Consider the following 18,432-nt stretch of genomic DNA (forward strand, 5'->3'; position numbering starts at 1 on the left):
TTATTTTTTGAATGACCGTACAATGTTTAAGTCCTTTAAGCTTTCTAACCAACCCCTGTAGTAAGCGTTAGGCCAACAACTCCCAAACCAGATGGCTTTAGGGTGTTAAGTGTAGAGACACTCCAAAGGGCTTAATAGCTCGAGTTGGAAAGGCTACGAACGTCAACTGGTAATTATTTTCTTTCTTTCTCAGTTTTTTTATTTATTTTTTATTTTTTAGACAACTTAAATCATGCCAAAGATATTCATTTATCAGGTTCATCAAATCAGATTAACTAGGCCAATGTCAAGGTCAATCAAGTTGCATGCCTCACAGTTAAGTTTGCAATGTGCATCTGTGCATTGTGAGGCTTAAAAGAGTGTCAAATCCAACGAGAATTTAATTGAGACATTTATACAGACTAATTTGAATCTACATGATCATTTCAACTCAAATTTTCTTTATTTTCAAAAATATCAGCTACTTCTATACACAAAGTTTTAAATATATGCTTTCATCTCCAACAGGTTTCAAATTCCATTATCATTGCTTAGCAAAAATTATGAACCCAAAAATATGCCAAAAATGCAATATTGCACCCCCAAACTTGAAATACACAGTGTCCTCATTGTGGGATATGGAGTAAAATTGATGACAAAAATGACAGAGAATAAAAAGGAACAAAAATACCCAAGGGGAGGAAACGGCATGGTGAAACAAAACCCCCAAACTTGAAATGAACTGCACCACCTGGATAGTATGACGAAGAACAAAAAGAAACAACCACAAAGGGCATTAATAGCACAAGCACATATACAGAAAAAAAATAATGAACAAAAAGTTAACAGAAAAGAGAGAATTTGTATTCAAAAGGAAGTTTACATGATTACAAAAGAGCTGTACATAGATCATGTCTACTAGAGGAACCTATAAATAGCAAATTCTGAAAGTTCAAAAGTAAAACAAAAGATACAAGAGAAATATTTACATATGAACAAAAAGATAAGGTCCAACACTCGCAACAAGCTACGGGCTAGAGGGTAAACGGGCGAGGATGGAATGGAGGAGAGATTGAGTCTTACGCCGTTCGGTGAAAGCCAAACTACGTTCCTCAGCTGCGATATGGCAGTCTTTAGCAGCAAGACGACGATCTTCTTCGGTAAATGAAGAAGTCTCACACATAGTCCGAGTGTACGCGGACAAAGAATTCTCAAAACGATCCATCCGCTCATGAATACCAGCAATACTAGCTCGGATGAAAGCCTGGTCCTGCTGAGAGTCGACCGGAGGCTCTACCCTTGCAGCGGCTGCTGCCGTGGAAGCATCCTCAAAAAGAGGAGGAGGTGGAGCTTGGATGAATAGGGGGGCAGCAGGCTGAGGGGTACTAGAATGGCTAAGAACATTGATCCACCGGCACTTGGGAAAATTTTTAATCATTTCGCCTTTTGGTTCTTGGGGAGGAACAATGAAGCCTTTGTGCTTTAGGAGCCGAGTGATGAAAAACGGCAAAGGCAATTTCCGATTTTCAACTCGCGTAGCCCGTGCATTATGAGCGTCATGCCAAAACTTCATAAATATGGTCCAAATGAGCTCCGGGATGGAGAACCGTTGGCCTTGGTCCATGGCATATAAGGCTTGTAAAAAGAGGCCCCTACGCTCGGTGCTATGCGTCAAAGGGCAGACATTGTGCTTGAAAACAGCGTCAATGAACCAAAGGCATTCCGGAAGATTGGTTTTGCGGATAAAAGACCGGGGCCTATTAGGATCGTCGACATTGCCGATGGCGGCCACTACCTTCTCGACAGTCATATCATCGACCTGCTCATACAACGTATGGCCAGTAGGGTCGAAAAGGTCAGCGGGGCACTCAATGGGGTAACCAGAAACCTGAATGATGTCAGTCATAGTGAAAGCATAGGTGGTGCCATCAATGGATGTAATGAGAGAAATGGGTGGCTCTTCAGGGCATTGGAGATTCTGGTAGAAGAGGCGCACTACACGGGGGTAGGCAACCCTGGCAAGGGGCGCGCAAATGTGCTGCAGACGCCGGTTAGTCAATTCGGCTACAGCCCACGAAGTAGTGGGTAGAATGTCAAAGGCATCCGTGAGCAGAAAAGAAAGCTCGTAGTTGAGTTATTTGCCAACCCAAGGATCACATGGTCCCTCACGATTGACAGCACGGGCACCCACAGAGGGTCTAGGAGGGCGAGAAGGACCAGCACGAGACATTTAGAGAGGTGGACTTGGTTGAGGAATTTTAGCGAACACTTGGCGTGCACCACAAAAAGGAGAAGGTGAAAATGAGTGGGATGGATGATGAAACCCAAAAAATTTTTGGCCCTGCAATTGCAATAACTACTCCCAAACAATCACAAATCTCCTTTGCATGCAAGCCCATCCTCCATTTATACCAAAAATGTGAAAGAGAAAGAGAAGGAAGAAACTTACCCCACAATGGAGAACCAAAGGCCCTTTGTGCATGGGATAAGTGATGGGGATGGGTAGAAGGTGGGTGATGGTGCTTGGGTTGGAGGAGAGTGGGGAATAAGGGTGGCATGGGGTGGTTTGGGTTGGGTTTAAAAGAGAGGTGGCTTGGTTCGAGCACTCGAAGTGTGTCTTCGAGTGCTCTAAAATGTGGCAGTGGGCTCGGTTGTTTTTGGTGTGAGAAATCGAGCAATTGCGAGCACTGGAAGCTTGGCTTCGAGTGCTCAAAAATATGACAGAGAGGTGAGGGGGATGTGTGGTTTGTGCATGGGTTTGAGGGTTGGTTGTTTTGGTGTTGATTGGAGGTGGTGTTGGTTGTTTGGTTTGAAGTGGGTTGCATGGGGATGATGAGTTGGGTGATTGAGAGGGGTAGAAGGTTTGGGTTTGTAAATGCCGAGAGGGTGGTGAGCTTAGGGGTGAGGTTGTGCATGGGATGAGGTTGAGTGGTTGCAGGGTGGTTTGGATGGTGTTGGCATGGTTGCTTGCTTGCATGGTGAAGCTTTGGTGGGTGAGATGCCGAGAGTTGGGAGCTTGGAGTGAGGAGAGAGAAAAGGTGGAGGAGGTGAAGTTGGGTTTGCATGGGGTGGTAAGGTTTGAGGGTGAGAAAAGAGAAGTGCCGAGAGGTGAGGGTTGCAGATTCGAGTGCTCGAACTGAGCCTGCGAGCACTCGAATTGAAGGCAGTGTCTCGGGTTGTGATGTATGAAGTGTTCGAGCACTCAAAAATGGACTTTGAGTGCGCGAAATGGAGATAGTAGCCTCAGGATGATGTGCTGACATTGGTGTGCAGCTGCGAGCACTCTAACTTGGATCTTGAATGCTCGAAATTAGGACAGTAGGCTAGAAATGAGCACAGAAAGCTGGAATTTTGAGCATCATAGAAGTTGAAATTTTCATCTGACATGGATGCATGGATGCATGCAAATTTTTTTTATTTTTATGCATGCATGAATGCAAAATTTAAACCTTACATTATGAGTGACCAACCGAGCACTTATGCATACATATCTTATGCATACATATTGTAGAATGCAAACATTTTTTTCATTCTCATACATGCATGCATGCAAAATTTTAACCTTAAAAATTTATTTATTTATTTATTTTTATTCTTATGCATGCAGGAATCCATTCTTATGCATTGAATGCAAAATTTTTCATCATGGATGTATGCATGAATTTTTTATTCTTATGCATTGTGAATGCATGCAAAATTACTATGCATAGATAGACTGTGTATACATGATGCAATTTGCAATTTGCCTGGATGTATTGGCTTGAAAGTTGAAATGTTGCATGGATGGAAAAATTGAAATTTTTCATGGAAATTTTTTTTTTTTTTTTCATGGAAATTTTTTTCCTTTAATGATGCATGCATGAATTTCAATTGCATGGAAAAATTTCCAACTTGTACAACATCACACATAGCATGGATGAATGAAATTTCTGGAGAAAAATTTTAAAACTTTGTAAATTCATTCCAATGTAATGCATGGATGGAATATTTTTGGAAAAAATGTCAAATTGCTCAACATTTCTAAGGCCTGGATGAAAAATTGTCAAACTTTGCATTTCATCTCCAATGCATGGAAAATTTTGGGGAACCATGATCCAACAATGCATTGAAAGGGAGAGGTTGTGCACATGAGTTGCATGCTAAAGATCCTATGAAATTGCTAGAAAGCGATGGAAATTTTCGGGAATGAAAATTAGAGCTGAGAAGGCCTAAGAAGCCAGTCTAAAATTGTGGAACACAACTAAAGAGCATTCCAAAAAAATCAAATTTTTGGCTTATCGAAACCATTTCCCAGAAAATTGCAAGGCTCAGGCAATGGAAATGAAGTAGGGAAGCTTGGAACATTGAAAGACTTTATTCCCTTGCTTTGCTAAATTTAATGTCGATAGCTAGACGAAGTTAGAGTTGGCACTAATCCTCATAAATTGGGTCCGTCAAGAGGACTTCCTCAACTTTTCGGGTTGGGATTGTGCCATCAATGCAAGGCTTAAGCCGTTGGCCATTAACCTTGAAGAGTGATCCTTTTGTAGGATCATGAAGTTCGATTGCTCCATGAGGAAAGACAGTAGTGACAATGTATGGACCATCCCATCTTGACCGGAGTTTACTGGGAAAGAGTTTCAAGCGGGAATTGAAAAGCCAAACCTTTTGTCCGGGGGCAAAAGACTTCTTGACGATGTGTTTGTCATGAAGAGCTTTAGTCTTTGCCTTGTAGATTTTTGCACTTTCATAAGCGTCATTACGCAATTCCTCAAGTTCATTTAATTGCAACGCACGATTAGAGCCGGCTTGTTTGAGATCAAAATTGAACCTTTTTATGGCCCAATAAGCACGGTGCTCTAATTCTACCGGGAGATGACATGCTTTGCCAAAGACAAGTCGATATGGTGACATGCCAATGGGTGTCTTATAAGCTGTCCGGTAAGCCCAAAGCGCATCGTTTAGCCTTAATGACCAATCTTTGCGGTCCGGTCTAACCATTTTTTCCAAAATGTGCTTAATCTCCCGGTTAGAAATCTTTACTTGACCACTCGTTTGAGGGTGGTAAGGTGTAGCAACCTTATGAATGACGGAATACTTAGTAAGGACGGATTTGAGATAACGATTTCGGAAATGAGATCCGCCATCACTAATGATTGCTCGGGGCGTACCAAAACGACTGAATGAATTGGATCACGACTTTATGATCATCGGTTTTGGTAGCCTCGGCTTCAACCCATTTAGACACATAATCCACCGCTACAAGGATGTACTCATAGCCATAAGAAGATGGAAATGGTCCCATGAAGTCAATCCCCCACACATCAAAAATTTCAACAATTAAAATGTTGGGGAGGGGCATCATGTCTCTTCGGGACATGGATCAAAGTTTTTGACATCGTTCACACGATTTGCAAAAATTGTATGCATCCCGAAGCAAGGTAGGCCAAAAGAATCCGCTTTGAAGAACTTTCTTAGCGGTCTTTTTGGCACTGAAATGGCCTCCACAAGCAAGAGTATGGCAAAAATTTAGAATGCTTGTGGTCTCGGTTTCAGGAATGCATCGCCGGATGATTTGGTCCGGGTAATACTTGAATAGTTCCGGATCTTCCCAAATGAAATGCTTGACTTGGGAGAAAAACCGGTCCTTCTCTTGTTTGGACCAATGAGTTAGAATTTTGCCAACCGCAAGATAGTTGACAATATCCGCAAACCATGGAAGATTGAAATGTGAAACTTGAAGAAGTTGCTCATCTGGAAGGGAATCACGGATGGCTGCAAATTCGGAAAATTTTTCAATAAGTAAGCGAGAGAGATGATCGGCGACAACATTGTCAGTCCCTTTTTTGTCCCGGATGTCAATGTCAAACTCTTGAAGTAAGACGATCCATCGAATTAAACGGGGTTTTGTCTCTTTTTTCGCTAACAAATGCCTAAGAGCGGCATGATCCAAAAAGATGATGACCTTGGACCCAAGAAGATAAGAGCGAAATTTATCCAAGGCGTACACCACAGCTAGCAATTCTTTTTCGGTGGTAGTGTAGTTCAATTGGGTATCGCAGAGAGTCTTGCTGGCATAATAAATGACATGCGGAAGTTTATCCACATGTTGGCCCAAAACCGCCCCTAATGCATAGTCGGATGCATCACACATGATCTCAAAGGGAAGAGACCAATAAGGCGGTTTCATGATTGGGGCGGATGAGAGAAGAGTGCGAAGTTTAATGAAAGCTTCCATGCAAGCGTCATCAAAATTGAACGGAACATCCTTGGCTAAGAGATTACACAAGGGCCGTGAGATTTTGCTAAAATCTTTGATGAAGCGACGATAGAATCCGGCATGGCCAAGAAAAGAACAGATTTGACGGACGGAATTCAGAGGAGGAAGATTAGAGATCAACTCAACTTTTGCCTTGTCTACCTCGATTCCCCGTTTAGAAATGACTTGTCCTAAAATAATGCCTTCTTGGACCATGAAGTGGCTTTTCTCCCAACTTAGAATGAGATTCGTCTCTTTACATCTTTGGAGCACAAGAGATAAATTTTTGAGACACGAGTTAAAGGAGGAGCCAAATACGGAAAAATCGTCCATGAAAACTTCCAAGAACTTTTCAACCATATCGGAGAATATGGACATCATGCACCTTTGGAACATTGCCGGCACATTGCATAGACCAAAAGGCATGCGTCGATAGGCAAAAGTACCAAAGGGACATGTGAATGTTGTTTTCTCTTGATCTTGGGGGGCGATTGCCACTTGGTTATAGCAGGAATAACCATCAAGAAAACAATAGAAGCTTTGGCCGGCTAACCTTTCTAGGATTTGATCAATAAATGGGAGTGGGAAATGATCCTTCCTAGTTGATGAATTGAGTTTCCGATAGTCAATGCACACACGCCACCCGGTGGTGGTTCGTTGTGGCACGAGCTCACCCGTTGAATTTTCAACAACGGTGAGACCGGATTTCTTAGGGACAACTTGTGTGGGGCTCACCCACTTGCTATCAGAGATAGGGTAGATGATTCCCGCATCTAGCAATTTGATCACCTCTTTCATGACCACTTCCTTCATATTTGGATTTAACCGGCGCTGGACCTCTCTAGTAGGCTTTGCGTCATCCTCCATATGAATGCGGTGCATACAAATGGAGAGGTCAATTCCTTTCAAATCTGCCACTGTCCAACCAATAGCTTCTTTATGATCTTGGAGCACCGCTAAAAGGTTAGTCTCTTGGTCTTTTTGAAGGTCCGAGGCAATTATGACCGGAAGAGTTTGCTTTGGACCAAGGAACTCATACTTGAGATGGGCTGGGAGTGGCTTAAGCTCAAGTTGAGGCGGGGATATCAATGATGGGACCGGAGGAGTAGTGGAAAGTTGGGAAGCGGTTCTTTCAGAATTTTCCAAGGAGGAATGTCCATGATAGCACTAACATCAAGCAAAGAATTGACTTCTTGAATGGATTGATCAATATCAAAGTTTGAGAAGTCGAAATGGGACATGCAAGTGTCAAGGGGGTCCTTGCTTAGAATAAAGGGGAGAGATTCTTCAACCACTTCATCTATGACATCCACAAGAAAACAATCATCCTCATTGGAGGGATGTTGAGTTGCATGAAAGATGTGGAGTTTGACTTGCATGTTTCCGAAAGCAATGTCCATCACCCCGGTTCGGCAATTAATTGATGCATTAGCCATGGCTAAAAATGGCCTACCAAGGATCACGGGAATGTGCTTTTTTGGGTCATGGACTGGTTCCGTATCAAGAACCACAAAGTCTACTGGGAAGTAGAATTTGTCCACTTTGATGATAACATCCTCAAGAATGCCTCTTGGATGCTTGACCGATCTATCGGCAAGTTGCAAAACCACGGATGTCGGCTTAAGATCTCCCAACCCAAGTTGTAGGTAAACCGAGTATGGAATCAAATTGACACTAGCACCCAAGTCAAGGAGGGCCCTTTCTATCTTGTTGTCACCAATGACACACGAGATAGTTGGGGCGCCAGGATCCTTATACTTTGGAGGAGCACTGTGTTGAATGATTGCACTCACATTCTCAGTTAGTCTCACTTTCTTTGGCAAATGATTTTTAGAAGTGCGCTTTTGAGTGCACAAATCCTTGAGAAATTTTGCATAGGGAGGGATTTGCTTGATAGCATCCAAGAAGGGCAAGTTGATCTTTACTTGCTTGAAAACTTCCCACATGTCTTGAATTTTGCAATTCTTATTCCCAAAATGTGTCGACTCTTGGAGACGTTGAGGAAATGGAGCTTTTGGCTCATAAGAAGTTTCCACATTTGGGGTGACATGAGTGGGCTTTCCGTAAATGGTATTTGGATAAGAAGAGCTTGGATTTGGACTTGAAGAGCTTGAATTTGGATTTTTCAAAGGAGGGTTTTTCTCACTTGTGTCTCCATCAACCTTGTTGTCAACCACTCTACCACTCCGAAGGGTGGTGATAGCTTGAACTTGTTCATGAGTCAGCCCACTCGGAGGAGGGGTTTCATCAATCACATGCATTCCTCTAGGATTTTCAAAAGGTTGAGAGGGAAGCTTGCCCTTGTCCTTTTGAAGCAATTGATTCATTGAGTTAGCTATTTGGCCCACTTGATTTTCGAGATTAGCTATGGATTGAGTATAAGAGTGAACCATTTGGAGAGTAGGCTGCAAGGATATCAAGAGTTGCTTGTTGGAATCCATTATTTGCTTATTTAATGATTCCATCATTTGCTTGTTTGCAGCTACTATCTCGTCAGTTGGACACACAGGAGGTTGATTGGAAACATTTGGATTGTAAGGAGGACGGTAGCTTGAAGAGGCTTGGAAAGGCCTACCTTGATATTGAGAAGAGGGTTAATTTTGAGGCCCTTGATTTTGAAATTGGGAATTTTGTAGGGCTTGTTGCCTCCACGAAAAATTCGGATGGTCCCTCCAACTCGGATTATATGTATTGGAATACGGGTTATGCCCGGGCCTTGAGAACATGGCATTAGCTTGCCCTTGGTTGGGATTGGGAAATTGCTCCGGTGTGGGGCAATCTTCCAAGAGATGGAATGGACTAGTATATGAAGCACAAACTGAACTTGCCGAATTTTGAGGCAATGAAATAGGAAGATGTGGTGCCATCAACTGGTAGAATTTATGAGCGATGGCATCCACTTGAGATGATTCCTCCCTTATTGATTTTAGTTGACAAGGGTTGGTGTTCTTTGCAATGGTTGAGGTCAGAGCCCTACGAGAATTATGTTGAAGTGAATTTTCGCTTAAATTCTCAAGTAGGGTCCAAGCCTCATCCGCATTCTTGGACATGAACATCCCACCACAAGAAGAATCAACCATGAATCTATGGGTTTCGGTCAAGCCGGCATAGAAAGCTTGCACTAATTGCCATTTTGGGATCAAATGATGAGGACATTTCTGAAGAAGATCTTGTAGCCTTTCCCAAGTCTCATGGAGTTGTTCTCCATCAATTTGAGAAAAGCTCAGGATGGAACGCCTCATATGGTTGGTTTTACTCACCGGATAATACTTCTTAAGGAATTCTTGTTGCAATTGAGCCCAAGAAGTAATGGAATTGGGAGAGAGGGAGTTCAACCAATATTTTGCCCTATCCTTTAGGGAGAATGGGAAAAGATGGAGATGGAGTGCATTGTCTGGAAAATCTCTCAACCGGATGGTCGAACAGATTTCAAGGAACTCATCAAGATGCTTATATGGATCTTCATTATCAAAGCCATGAAATGATGGAAGCATTTGGATGGTGCTTGATTTAATCTCATATTGAGCTGCATCGATGTTTGACATTACTATGCAAGAAGGAGAAGCATAGGTGGTAGGGATGAAATGATCTCTAAGAGTCATTGGCTCGATATTAGGAATTTCAGCCCTTTCATTCCCCGGATTTCCTATATTATCTCCCATTGTATTAAATTTAGTTTCAAGATCCCTTGTAAGAGTAGATTCCCTAAGGTTTCTTCTAAGAGTTCTTTCAAGAGAATAGATATCAATGGGCGAATCGATTGTGGGTAGAGAGAGTGACCTACGACCGAACATCAACAGCACAGCATATAATCAACAAAGCAATTCATTATCCACAACTCCACATACGATGTTCCCTTTCTCCTCAATTATCAAGACAAAAAATAAATGGCTACGACAAGGACCGATGCTTATACACAGAATTAAAACAATAATATAGCCTCAACAAGGGCTTGCAAATAAATTAACTACTTTTAAGCTTAACACATGCACGATATCTTACAATGTGAAACTAAAAGGTCAAGAAACTTACCTGGGGTCCTCTAGACTTACGCTTTGCTAGCGTTCCCACGGCAAGATTCGAGTCCCTAGAATCTTACAACACGAAAATGGTTAAACCACATGAAAAATATGCATAAAACACAATATTCACAATCAAACTAAAATCAACCCTAGAACCTTGGTCGCTAAACCGTATGCAAGTCCCCGGCAACGGCGCCAAAAATTGATCGGTTGATCAACTATACATCAACCTTCGCAATAGCACGAATCATTGTAAAATAGGGCTATTGGTCGGGTAAGTCGAACCACTGGGACTGCGCTAGTCTAATACAACCTAAATGTCTAGAATCATTCTTTGAATGATGAAGGGTTTATAGAGGTTTTGTTGGATGTCACTTAAGATAGGAAATTAAAAGTGCATAAAACAATAAATTGCAAGAATTCAATGGAGTGAAGTACAAGTAAAGAAGGCTAGGGAAATGAATCCACCTCCATCCCTATACACATGCTAGGTTAAGATTAATTTAAGGGAAAAACAACATATATGATAGTCATGATACATAATAATACTAGGTTGCTATAATATCCTTAAGAAGTTCATTTAAATAGAAAGGCAAGAATAAGCCATCAAAGGTTCACATGATCAACTACCTAAACTGAAATGTAGCTTAGAACATGCTTACTAAGTCAAGGATTATCAAGCCCTAATTTAAATGGTGAATGCACATAAAGCTAAGAATCAAGTATAGACCATCAAAAGGAAACCCTAAGCCATGAAGTATCTAGGTTCTCCAACTCCATGCCATTAAAACCATTACATGATCTAACTTCCATTGTCACCATGGAAGTGCAAGCAATATGATTAAGAAAAGAAACCATCCAAGACAAGATGAATAACTCAAAATAATCATTTATAAACATTCAACATTTATTACAACAAAAATGAGGCTCTTGATCATGGAAAGACTATCAAAAATACATTGTAATCCCCAGAAATAAACTATACTAACACATGCTTACAAGGGAGGGGTTTCATCACCTCCCTAGATGAGGTTTAGTTGCCCAAGGAAGAAGCATCATCCTCATCTCCATTTTCGTGCACCCTCTTTGGAGCTTGAAGAACACACCTTTCTTTTGCTCTCTTCTCTCTCCTCCCTCTTGTCAAAATGAAGGATAGGATATGTGTGGCCTTTGGTTGCCTAATATCCTTCAACAAAGTCCTCTCTCTCCCCTCCAAAAACATTGCCAATCACTTCATAAAAGAGGGAGATTCAAATTCAGGAAACCAATGAAGCAAGTGGCTGAAAATGAGGAGTCCTGAGCTGCATTCTACCTGAATCTTGAGTGCTCGAAATAGGGCCTCGAGCACTCGAAAATGGAGCAGATTGCTCCATGCTTGCTTTGCTTCGCCCGGACCTACTTTGGTAAAATGGCTATAACTTTCTGCTCCGAACTCCGAATGAAAAACTGTTTGAGGATTTGGAAAGCTGATTTAGAGGTGTAAAAACTTTATGTTTTGGTGGAGATCCAATTCTCAAGTCCGGTTGGTCGAAATTGAAGAGAAAGGCAGAAACTCATTGCTGCTAGGCAGTTCTGAGCACCTCTAATAAGAAGATCATAACTCTCTGCTCCGAACTCGAATGATGAACCGCTTGAAGATTTAGAAAGCTGATTAAGAGCTCTAAATCTTTCATGTTATGAGGGAAGTCCAGTTCTCAAGTTTGGTAGGTCAAAAATGGTGAGCAAATCCGGATTTCACTGCTGCCAGAATTCAGCATTGCACCTTCCTATGTTCAAAACTCCACAAAGCATCATTTTTGCTTCCTTTTTGCAATTAAACCTGAAAATGTACAAAAACATACAATTGGAGATAATCTATATAAAATACACAAATAAAGAACTTAACTAATGCTATTTAGGGCACTTGAATATACAATATTCGGCGCTTATCATTAAACCTTTCACATTTGGCATATAGCAGGTCTTACAGCAGATTTTTGAGGTGTTTTGGTCATCCTTAACTCCATTTTGGTCGACCGATGGCTTTTGGGAAACTCATTGCATAGTAAAAACTCATTTCTAGTTGCCTTTTTCGCTATTCAGGACCATTTCAGTTGACCGATGGCCTAATTCGGTCTACCGAACCAACCTCCCCTTAAAAATATGATTTCAACAAAATTTCTGTCCAGTTTGGTCGTTCGAAACTCCAGTTCGGTCGACCGAAATAGCTTTCACTCATCAGCCTTCCAGGTTATGTTTTAGGACTGAAGTTCCAACTTCAAAGGGTCGTAACTTATTCATTTCTAATCCAAATGGGGTTATTCTTCAGCCTAAACTCAAGGATTTTGAGCCAAATTTCCAATGGTACCTATGTAATTCTCAAATTCCAATCACAGTGGGAGTTATTCATATTTTAGTGAGGTAGTGTTGATTTTTGCTTAAACCGGGAAAGGGCAATTTTGTGGGATTCTTGGCCAATGTTCTTGGAACCTCTTGGAATGTTGTGAAATGATTAGATTAGGTTGTATTCACCTTTTTTGACTTGTTTAGAGTCAATTTTCTCCTTTAGTTGTGAATTGACCATTTTGCCCTTAATTAACGAATTTAGCCCATTTTAACTCTAGTTTCCTCTTTCGCTCACCTTAAGTTCCTTGACCTCATGGAATATCACATTGGTGTCTTAATGATGATTTATATCTTAAAGGACAATGGTTTCATCTTTTGCTTTCGTATTTCGGATCCGTTATTGGGTCAACTTTCGGGTCATCACCGACGCACCGGGTTGAAAAACTTGGGCCGTCACGTAACTTGTACGGTAGCATGACAGTATAAAGTTCTAATTCGTCACCTGCCCCCAACAAGCTTACCCATGAAACCTATCGATACAAATGACATCAATGTCAAACAATCATTACCAAAAGCACCACAGAAACTAAGCATTTTGTGAGAGTTGTGATATGGTCCAAAATGTCCGGCCGGAACATTCTAGCCAATCCAAAACTCTGACAACAATGTATTAGGCACTGTTACGCTTAAGGCCTTAAATCCTCAATGCTGGAAAAATTGATAATCCCAAGTCTTAAAACACCGTTGTCAACTATATCAGTCATGAATCCATGGCCTGACAATTCTATTCCCTCAAGCCAATGGATTGGACTTTACAAAATCAAACAACATCACCATCGCCCTAGTCACATTGACTTTCAGCAAGATAATGCACCCAAAATCCTCCAGGTTATCCTAAAAATGACCTACTACAAGGCTACGTCTAGGAATCAAGACATTAGATCAAGCTCACACACACAATCTCGACAACTAAGGTCATACAACCACAAGCATAGTACGGAATGATAAAAGAGATGGACTAACTAAAACAATTATGAAACATATATACATATGCAAGTATACACAAGGATACTAAGCAAAATAGAAACAGAAACGTAATATATATATATGTATAAGTATACATCCACAAGCATACTAAGTAGTACTAAATCCATGGTAGACAAGTATACAGGCTCAAGTATACTCAACCAAAACGAAATGAAGTATATAACGCGGAAGCATACTAGGTACAAGTATACTAAATGTAAATGAAAATCCACGCACCAAATAACTAAACACAGTGTACAAGGGCAATCAAATATGCTACCTATCACATAGGGGTCAAGCATCAGAGACACGCTACATATCACCTATGACGCTAGCATGACAAGCAGATATGGTAAATGAAAATTGCATCAACTATATGATCACATATTACCAAATAGTTACATCCCCTAACATGTTTCTAAGGCATGCTCAAAATAACAAGGCATATAAACATATAGGAATGACTATGCAAATAACAATCCTGTAAAATCATAAGTAAGAAGGGATGAAATTCCTCTTAGAAGGACAAACTCACCGAAAGTGAAACCCAAAAACCCAGATGAGTCCAATCCCTCACCGCAAGGAAGTGAATCATTTCCTAGAATGAACACTAAGGTCCCTGAAACAAAGAGTCTACAAGTCTTTCCCAAGACTGGCTCAAACACAAGGTGGAATCCTAACGCCACACAAAACAATCCAATGATGTAATGAATAGTTCCAATACTAACCATTACTAGACACCAACAAGAGGTCACCTTCTAAGACACTAATGAGTTCGATAGGAACTCCGCAGGATCCTATCGGAACCTTAAACATAACCCTAAGTCTTCTATGATGAGGGAGAATAATTAATTGCACTAAGGCAATTAATTACACAGAAACACATGCACCCTAACCTTAGCTCGTAAGAGTTGTCCAAGGCAAGACAAGAAGATATCTTAGGTCAACGTACCTATCAAATCCCTAACAATCACTCTAAAAAAGATAGAAGTGAGGACCTCACCGTTGAGGCTCACGAAAACAAATCTCCGAATCCCTAAGGAAGGACTCGAGTCAATCCGACTCATCGTCCCATGATGTTAGAAACAAGACCCCAATGACGTCACCACATCAAGGTCACCACGAAACTCCAAAAGATGATGCCCTAGCATTAATCTTAACCAACCAAGATAGAACAACCCACAATGCCTAAATAAGACATAAAAGTAAGCAGTTGACACGGAACATAACAATAAACTACATACCCACACAAGTAGTAAAGGATCACATAAGGCATGTTGATACACGCAACATACAGTCATGTTAAGGATAATAAGCACATACAATATGCTAAAATACATTAAAGTAAACAAGCATAACTCTCATGCTAAGCTGACAAGCGTAAATCAACATATACTAAAACAGACAACCATATACAATGTATTGAAGCCGACAAACATATACTGTATGCTAAGGCAGACAAGCACATACAACTTGCTAAGATCTACAAGTATATACAATGTACTAAGACAGACTAGTACATACAATATACTAAAGCAACAACCATATATATCATGCTGAGATAATTAAAGTAAACTTCTAAACATATGAACACATAAGCACGTAAACATGTGATCACATTTAACATGTTATCAAGAAGCAAATAAAAACATAGAGAATGGAAACATAAGCATGATATGCACCCAAAACCCATCGTCCGAAGGTTTTTGAACCGAGTAGCTCTGATACCACCTGTAAAGACCCGAGTTTTTATTCAACCCGGCGTAACAGTGATGACCCGAAAGTTGACTCAGTAACGGATCTAAAATACGGTAGCAAGAGATAAAACAATGGTCTCAAGAGACACAAAACATCCCTAAGACACCAATGTGACCCTCAATGAGGTCACAGAACCCAAAGAAAACAAATGCGGAAGCGACGTTTCAAAAACGGATAAGAATGGACCTAGGGGAAAAATGGTCATTTCAAATATGAAATTGGGTGCTACTAAGCACACCATTGGAAATACAACAAAAAATTAGTCAAGTTCAAAACGAAGTTCACTCCATTTGGAGTTCAGACGAAGAAGATATGGCTAACGGAAGAAAAATGGGCAAAAAGGTCAAAATAGTCAACCCAAGACCATCTAACCAGTTACCAAGCCTTCCTAACTGGTTAGAAGGTAAAAAGATGATGACCACTACACTGCCCAAGCACATGTAACCAGTTATGAGAGGTCTACTACTCACACACTTGTACTAAAAGTCAGCAAAAACCTGGCAGCAGGGGTTTTCCGGTAAAAAATGGGTTTTTGAGGTCCTAGATGACATTTTTTGGAAAAACACAAAGAAGAAACGCCCCTTAAAATTGAGTTTTCTATGTGAAAAAGTAGAAGAAAATGGAAAAAACTTGCTGTGAAATGCCCAAAATGCCCCTCAATGAAATTAGGTCATGAAGGTCAAAAAGTTGCTAAAATGCAAAACTGAAAGCTGAACTTTGAGATGGATTTCTGATACCAAAATGAAATTTTCTGAAAAAACACGAAGAAAAACCCCCCCCTAAAATCACATTTTCTAAGTGACCATATTAAGACGGGAATTTATTTCCCAAAGGAAAACCCCAAAATGCTCTTAAACCTGATTATGTAATAAAAATGCAAAATGAGTCCATAGGAGGCTCAAATCACCAAGGATGAGGTTTTTCTTGAAAGTAATCATGCACGTAAATGTAAATTACCTATTAGGATGTGCTACAATGGTCTGTGGCTTAAAAATACCACCAATGCAAAATCCAACCCCCCAACGGCCAAAAAGTTGAAAATGAACTTGAAATGGAAAACATGAAATCCAAAAATAGAAAATGGAGTCAAATAACCATTTGGCCCTTGGTCACACTTCATACATGATTAATGAGACCCTATGAAAGAATAAAAATTGAATTCCCACACCTGATGCAAATATGGTGAAACAATAACTTGGCATTTTTCAATATTTTCACAATATTCCATGAAGTTAAAAGTTACATAGAATACAATTTACATGTCATTGGCTTTCGGCCTCATCTCATACAAGTCAAATATATTGCATAGAGTTTACTTATGTACACATTACATGAATGGAATCAAATATACATATTTTGACAAATACAGCTAAAAGTGGCATTTCAAGCCAACTTTTACAAGAATTAAAACCTTCAAGTCTATAATCATCCAAGCAATGAAGAACATCATGAACCAAGTCTTCATATCTGAACTGCGATGGCCCAAGTTTTTCAACCCGGAGCATCAGTGATGAACCGAAAGTTGATCCGATAATGGATCTGAAATGCTGAAGCAAAAGATGAAACCAAAGTATTTAGAGATATAAACCATCTCTAAGACACCAATGTGACCTTCCATGAAGCCACAAGACTCAAAAAGGACGAAAGCAGAAACAAAGGTCAAAACGGCCAAAAATCGTGAACCAAGGGGCAAAATGGTTAACTCACAATTAAAAGGAGAAATTTGACTCTAAACAAGTCAAAAAAGGTGAAAACAATCTAATTTATTCATTTCACAACATTCCAAGAGGTTCTAAGAACATTGGACAAGAATCTCACAAAATGCCCTATCCGGATCGAGGTAAAAACTGACACTACTTCACCAAAACATGAATAACTCTCATGGTGATTGGAATCTGAGAATGGAATTGGTACCATTGGAAAGATGACTCAAAATCAATGAATTTAGGGTCAAGAATCACCCCATTTGGATTTAAAATGATGAAGTTATGGTCATTTGAAGTTAGAACATCAGTGTTGAAACTAAACTGAAAAAGTTGGGTGAAAGGGGTCATTTTGGTTGACCAAAATAACCCATTGGACGACTGAAATGAAAACGCTGAGAGCTGAAAACAAGTTTTTCAAGCTTGGTTGTTTCGATAGACCGAAATAACCCATCGGATGACTGAAATAAGCTTGAACAGTACTTTTGGCTACTGGAAATGGTGTTTTTGAAGTTCAAACAAATATCAAAGGCCATCAGTCAACCGAAATGAAGCTTCGGACGATCGAAATGGCTCAAAAACATGCAGAATGGCATGCTATAAACCAAAAACATTAAGGCTTAACCCAAGCCTTAAACCCCAATATGAATATAATCCAAAAACATGATTTTAAGCTATATAAACATGCTCACAAGTGTAATTTGCACATTGAAATGTGATACGATGGCCCATGGCCTCATGTCATACACATTAAATACATTGAAAGGAGTGTACTTATGTACACTTTACATGATTAGAATCAAATATACATATTTTTGACATATAAAGCTACAATGGCATTTCAAGCCAATCCTCACCAAAATGGATCTCAACTTTAATTCTTGTACCTGAAAAATGTCCCCACTATGTGGGTGAGTAACATAAAGCTACTCGTAGGAAATGAGGATGCGTCGACCTACGTTTTACAATTTCATAACCTTAAGATGAAACATGCTAAAGGGGCTCATGCCACCTAACGTCTATGTCAAAATGAGACTCAGGGAGCATCCTAAGCTACCCTAGATCAGTTCTAGAATCAATCACCTCATTCATGCAATTTCAACAACATAGGCGCATGCTTACACAAAGTAACAAGATATAGATTTCCAAAGTAATCAACTTAAAATCTAAAATGCGAAATCAACTAAATATAGCAGTTTAGTATAATTAGAATATCTAATACCACACATCAAGACATAGATTCTCTAGACTATCAACTAGAAATCTAAAAGTGTGCAATCAACTAAATATAACAATTTAGTATAGATGTACTTAACAACATCAAATCGCTAATAGCCAAAATCATAAGTCACAATATAAACATGATTGTTAACTTGGAATT

Source organism: Cornus florida, unplaced genomic scaffold, assembly GCF_030987335.1.
Source record: "Cornus florida cultivar Cherokee Brave unplaced genomic scaffold, ASM3098733v1 CherokeeBrave_3.0.0_Hap2_Chr05, whole genome shotgun sequence".
NCBI lineage: Eukaryota > Viridiplantae > Streptophyta > Magnoliopsida > Cornales > Cornaceae > Cornus > Cornus florida.